This window comes from Vollenhovia emeryi, unplaced genomic scaffold (assembly GCF_000949405.1).
Source record: "Vollenhovia emeryi isolate VEMERY1.0 unplaced genomic scaffold, V.emery_V1.0 DF939124.1, whole genome shotgun sequence".
Taxonomy (NCBI): Eukaryota; Metazoa; Arthropoda; class Insecta; order Hymenoptera; family Formicidae; genus Vollenhovia; species Vollenhovia emeryi.
The window spans coordinates 1,418,549-1,425,108 of record NW_011967242.1 but is presented as its reverse complement, the minus strand read 5'-3'; the positions used below and the strand labels follow the sequence as shown (position 1 = coordinate 1,425,108).

Sequence of the window (6,560 nt, the reverse complement as noted above, 5' to 3'; positions counted from 1 at the left end):
TATGAAACATAAGAGTATGGATATTAACAGTAATGGAACCTTCAATGGCTGTAAGCTTATTGATCGATTGATAACTGCGCACGAGTACATTGAAAATCTGATGTAATAAGAGTGGAAGTTTAAGTAATGCAAATAAGTGGACGTATGCCATTTTTAAACGGATGTAAAAAATATGGGCGTAACAGAGACATTGGTAGCCTTGACAGCTTAATAGCTTTGTACTGATATATAATCAATAAATCTGACGTAATAAGAGTAAAGCCCGGTGTACGACGAGTTAAGCCAACAATGGCACGCGATACTATTTTTCCTACTGGATTGCTTACGAGAGCCAATCAGGTGTTTTAGCCCCTAAGTCACCTGACTCTGCGTCCTTATTGGATGGAATGAGAAAAATTATTTTAACTAAGTGAGCACGTCCGCACGTTATTAACTTCCGAGTTGAACTGCTGAATCAGTTGAACTGGTCTAATTTTTCTGACAATTCCCTACGTCTACAATCACCTGTGAGTCTGCTATAATTTATGCTCTGTGAACATCTATACACGAGTTCGGTTACTCGATAAGGACCTGAGACTTGGGTCGAAACGTCGTACCAAATTTAACACTTAACTAAATATATTGCCAGTTGGATCAACGAGAAGCTTTATTTCGAATCTAGATAGTTTTGACTCTTTCACAAAACACAAGTTTCAATACTGCGTTATATCGTAGTATTGGATTGATGCGTATAACGATCGAATTCGCATATAAAGTGCGCGAATGTTTAAAAACGGGACGAGCTTATGCATCAACCGAATATTATTCGCGATTATAAAATGAGATGACAGGAATTTGGAAGAGTCGGGGCAAATTTTTTTTTACAACAGCCGTCCTGTATACGCTAGATATTGCCCAACACGCGAATTTCGGGATTTATCGTACCCTGAAGAAAAACGGAACGGTCTCGAAGCGGCGAATATTTTCATTTGCAGAAGAAGAGATGGACGAGCGGGCATTTCTGAGGGAAAGAAAGGGAAATGGTGTGCGAATGTGTAAAAAGTATGCTTTAATGGAATAACAACAAACGGGATTGCCGTCCGATAAACAGTTCTGTTCGTGCTGTTTCTGCGGTGCCGAGCCAACGCTTTGTAGTTCTCCTCGGTGAAGCGGCGACCAGTTAAGTGAAAAAGGAAAGTATATGGAGGAGTAAATGGTGTCGCGCGAAAAGTGCCCCTGAACAGCGCAAAATGAAGTGTCCCGCAAGCTGCGCCGGGAGGGCACGCGAGTACAATTTCGACCGCGATCGTACGGGGAATCACGCCAGATGGAAGCTTTAAGGCGCTACGCGCAGTTAGCGGAATTGCTGAAAGAACGTCAATTTCTTCTGCCGCGGACCCGGTACACTTCCGGAGAATGGACGAGGTTGGATTCCGGAAACGACAGGTGTGGGAGGAACACCGGGATCGCCAGGTAAGAAACTGACGATCAATAGCCTCGCAAACGTGCGCTCGCGTCCTTTGTTCAGTCTCGCGTTACCACTCGATTCGAATCTCAATCAGAGGGGAAAATTTCTGGAATGTCTCCTGATATCGGGTAACTGTGACAGAGAGGGTGAGAGAGACAGAGAGAGAGAGAGAGAGAAAGAGAGAGAGCTGCGTGTTAAATCCGTTAGAAAAGGAGCGATTCCTGTTGCTGGCTTCATCGTTAATTATAAATGTGCGTTTAATTAATTGTAATATTTAATTAACACTTAATAAATACCGAGAAATATCTGAGACCCCGGCAGCGCAGAGGTAATACGCGCTTCACGCAATATGGCGCCGTCGCTATCTCGCTGCGACATTTCAACTTCGGTTCCACTCGCGGAAGACGATGAAGGACAAAAGACACGAGCCTCGGCAATTTGCCTGCGTTCGCATTTATTCGCGTCGCGGAAAGTCCCGGTCGTCCAGACGGAAAACCAGATTAAAGAAATTAAACTGGCTCCTACCCGCCGGGGACGATTTTTCCACCCTTTCGTTGCAAGTACGCACCCTCCCCTCCCCCCTCCGTTTCTCGTTATTGAGCTTTTTCTTCGCAGTGGTTTGAGATACGCGGTAAACCGTCGGCCGTCCGAAGAGGAGCCCGCGACGTCAGCTGACCTCGTTGCACCTCCGTTTGTTTTTTCTGTAACATATCGTATATTTTTTTTCAACCCTTGACACGTAGGCGGCCGGAAGAAATGCTGTTTTCCCTTCGTCCCCAGCTCGCGGAACACCTCGCCTCCTTCTCCTTCGCTCTCCCTCCCCGATCTCCCGAGGACAACGACCTGACGACGGTTGCATTAAACAAGCGAGTTATTTCTATCTTCGGGGGAGACTTCTCGTTACAAAAGCAGCGTCGCGTTAAAGAAAATTTTATTACGTCCGATGGATCGACGTTTTATCGAATTTTTTATAACGCAAACAGATACACACGCGTGCGCGCACACACAGACACACACACACACACATACGCACGAGTAGAGATGTTCCTAGTTGGGAGTATCGATTTCCGTTAACATTTAACGCGCGTTATATCCCATCGAAATCGTTTGTTGCGCCATTTTACGTAGTTACAAAGTACATTCTCCTTGTTTCGTTCTCCTCGTGTCGTTCCCTATCTCGGCCTTCTTTTTCTCTTAACTCCCGTGACAGTCCCTGGGAACTTTTTCGTGACAGAATCTTGATAGGGAGATCGCACTTTTTGAGAATTTGATTATCATCCTCGGTGCTACGAGGACGGCGCAAGTGCATCCCTCTTATCGCATCTTCAATTTCCAGCGTTCTACTTTGGCCAGCCGTTCCTGCAAATGAACTCGTTCGATCTAAATGAATCGGGACGCAAAATAAATATCTTGCATTTGGTGCTCTCATTTTTTGCAGTTTTCTTTTTAACAAGAAACATCGTAAATACTTAAAAGAACGCACGTTATACCATTTTCGCACTGGAAGTCGAGTACCGATCCATTTGCAACGCAGAGTTTCGACTCTTTTGTTTGTGAGAAACAATTTAAGTATCAAATGTATGCTGCCTTGTATAATCATTAATGTATACGATAAATTATTATTGTTATTATGCGCGGACTTATATGGTAATTTATCCGATGTATAATATGTATATGTTACATGGTAATCCAATCCTGAATCAATATTCTCGTAACCAAAAATACGAGGGGCAAACCGCCGAGGGCATTGTGGTGTACAGATTTGCGGCCTTACTGGGCATTACTACTCTCTAAAAATAAATTAGTGAATTATCACTGGAAACAGTGAATAGCCACTGATTTACAGTTATAAGTATACCACTGAAATTTTCAGTAGTATACTTATAACTGCAAATCAGTGGCTATTCACTGTTTCCAGTGATAATTCACTAATTGATTTTTAGAGAGTAGGCCCCTTTTTGGGCATTATGCCTTGCTGGGGCATTATAAAGATACAATAAGATAAAACAAGATAATAAGATAAAGTAATGCCCACTGGGCATTAGTGGGCATTGGTGTACAAAACTTTGGTCAGCGGTTTCCCCCTCGGGAAAATACAATAGAGCACATTGGGAAGATCAATCGTCACAGTTCGGTCACGCGGAGCACTCGGAATCGTATTTACGATGATCGGCTTTATAAATATTCATCGGCGCCGTACTTTTACCGGCGCGTCTAATTGTAGAATCAGAGATTCGATCCCCGCAGCTTCGGATATTCCGTCCGTGTTTAACGGCTCACACTGCGACCGTAACACGTCATTAACGGGGCTGCTTGTTTGACCATCTCGCGCGCCGCCAACAAATGTTTTCACCTTGGTACTTCCAATCAGGCTAATAGTGTTTCGTCGGTGGTGACGTGGAGCCTCCACCTAGAAACGCATCGGCCGCGGCGTTTGTGCGCAGTTGACGGCGAGGCAGTCGGGGCGGGTAGCCAATCTCATTACAGCTACCAATTGTTTTCGGCTGGCATTGTAGCCGCGGCAACGTGCGTACCGCAGCTCTCCGCATTTTGTCCGCCAATCCCGCTGTTCCCCGCGAGAATGGAAACTGCGATGTTGCAGCAGTTGGAAATTTGCTATTCCGGCATGAAAGGCGCGGTTTTCTACTCGTGGATTTTTTTGGGGTTTTTCTCATGACTCGCGAGGAGCAAACAAGGGACCGCGCGCGGAAAATGCGCGGGACCACATTACATGCTAAATATTTAATATATATGTATACAATATTTATCAGGTACAGATATTTATCATCTACATATGTGATATTATACATGTAGGATGCTTCTTTTAACTTCTTAAGGTATTTGTTTTTATTGTTTCTTTCATGGCAAGTCTGAAAAATGGCAAAAATTTCACTTAAGTTAACTTTTTACCTCTCAATTGATATAATAATACACAGTAAAAAATCGTGCGTTGAAATGTTAAAATACTCCTGTGTTACCAAGACTTGATTATTATTTCCATGTAAAATTAACATAGAACAGATATGTTATTATTTTCGTAACATTTATTTGTGTTATATCTATATGTTAACGTAATAACTTGACACTTTATATACGTCATTTAAATATTGAATATCATTTTGAGCTCTTTTAACACAACTACTTCACAAAATCAATCGAAACATGTAATATCGACATTTCTTAAAATTTATTTGAACTATTCTAATTTGTAACATTCGTACAGTTTACTTATCCTGTTTGTTTTTATTACATCACGCTTATGGTTAAAAGAACATAAATATATAATGTGAAGTACAGGGTTAGTTAATTAACATTTATTATTTGTGAAAAAGTGACACACGCGACGAGTGTTATTTTAACTAAAAATTTAGAGTGGACTTTTTGGGACACGTGAAAAATGTTAACATCAACATTTTATTTTTTACTGCGTAGGTGAATTCAGTTGCACTTAATTCTAATTACTTTTAAATTGCATCGTTCCTTGTTCTGGCAACAGATGATTAAAGTACTCGCAATAGCTTTTCAATGTGAAATTAATATATAAAACAATTTAAATTTAAGTTTTTTTTTCCAAGTCTAAGTTTAATTTTTTATCTTTATCGGGAAAAGTAGAAATCACTTGAACCATTGAGTTCTTTATCGTGCTTTCATCAGTATTTCTTTCTAATTTTAGGTGCTTATAATTTCTTTGTAATTAGAATAAAATCCTCTATTACGAGACAGGTTTGTAATATGAGATAGCGAGTTTTCAACGTACAATTTCACAAATTGTTTTTGCAACGATTATACGCACAATCTAATAATGAATTTTCCATTAAACAGACCTCCTCACTTTAAGGGCAATAAATTCACGGTGGAATCAATGGATGGTACCTATTAATTTAACAGAAGTCACGCTATCTCATAGTTACAGGAACATATCTTATAAGATTTTATTATATTTTTCCTAATTATATAATTATAAAATTTTACTATTATAAAAGAGGACTCTCCTCTATATCAACTCTGTAAACAAAAGTTACAAAACACCAACGAATTTATGTATCAATTATATTAATTATGTTTGAGGCGATTAATTGTATACTAAATATGCATTGCTCTTTAATGTGGCGATTAAAATAGTAAGCTGCTTTCGATCTGTAAACGTAAGCCATTTAATTTGTATATCACACAAATGTTTCCACGAAACAGACAGTTTTAAGTGCAAAAGGTGTGCAAAAGTGCAGAATCACTCCAGCATCACCTTAATTTTACTATTTAGTTCTGTGCTGATCGGAATAACACCCAAACTCGCAGTTTCCAACGTCTGTGAAAGTGAAAGCCGCAATATATTACGTACACAATGTGACGTAATGTTTTAAGTGTGCGATAAGTCACGAAACTGACGATTCAATTTTATTGAGGACATGTAGGTGATAATACACTTGGTAAACAATATTACAACAGCGCGCCGAATCAAATTGAGTTCGCTATGAGTTACTGGCGAGAACTGAAGAATTCAACTCGAATGGATCCTCTTTGTTAAGAAGGGCAGAACTTGTCTATAACAGCCGAGGCGTCTTAATAAGAAAAATGTTAGTAGGGTATATAGGGGGATTCTACCCCGGGAGCTCCGAGGGGGGAGCGGGGCGGGGGGGTACCCCGCGGCGAGGGGACAGCGGGGAGGGGGCTACTCCGGGGCGAGGGGACCGCGGGGAGGAGGGGGAGTACGCGACCTTGACGTCACGCAAGGTGCTGACCTGTCACTACGTGACATGTAACAGATATCTAGGTGCTGACCTGTCATCGAACACCTGGACGCGTATGAGTCACAGGGTCAAGCGTCGAAACCTGGCTGATGACTTTCTTATCAAGGTGAACGATGTCGAGAAGCGTTTATTATTCCGCAGCGCTGGGCTATCCGCGGGGAGGGAGATATTCCGCGGCGATCCGCGAGGACGCGGGGAGGACCGCAGCACTACGCGATCCGCGCGGGCGCGGGGCGGGGGAGGACCGCAGCACTACGCGATCCGCGCGGGCGCGGGGCGGGGGAGGACCGCGACGCTACGCGATCCGCGGTGGCGCGGGGAGGTCCGCGGCGCTACGCGATCCGCGGTGGCGCGGGGAGGTCCGC

The 6,560-nt window shown here is 42.5% G+C and overlaps 1 protein-coding gene across 1 annotated transcript in view; it reads left to right on the top strand.

Annotated features, from left to right (window-relative positions):
- The first annotated feature begins 1,022 nt into the window (after positions 1–1,022).
- The window catches only part of LOC105569370, a 142,382-nt gene continuing 136,844 nt past the window's right edge, over positions 1,023–6,560 (top strand). Inside the window, exon 1 of the mRNA XM_012025790.1 lies at positions 1,023–1,452. The gene's annotated coding sequence lies outside the window, so the exon portion shown is untranslated. The remainder of the gene's footprint in view (positions 1,453–6,560) is intronic.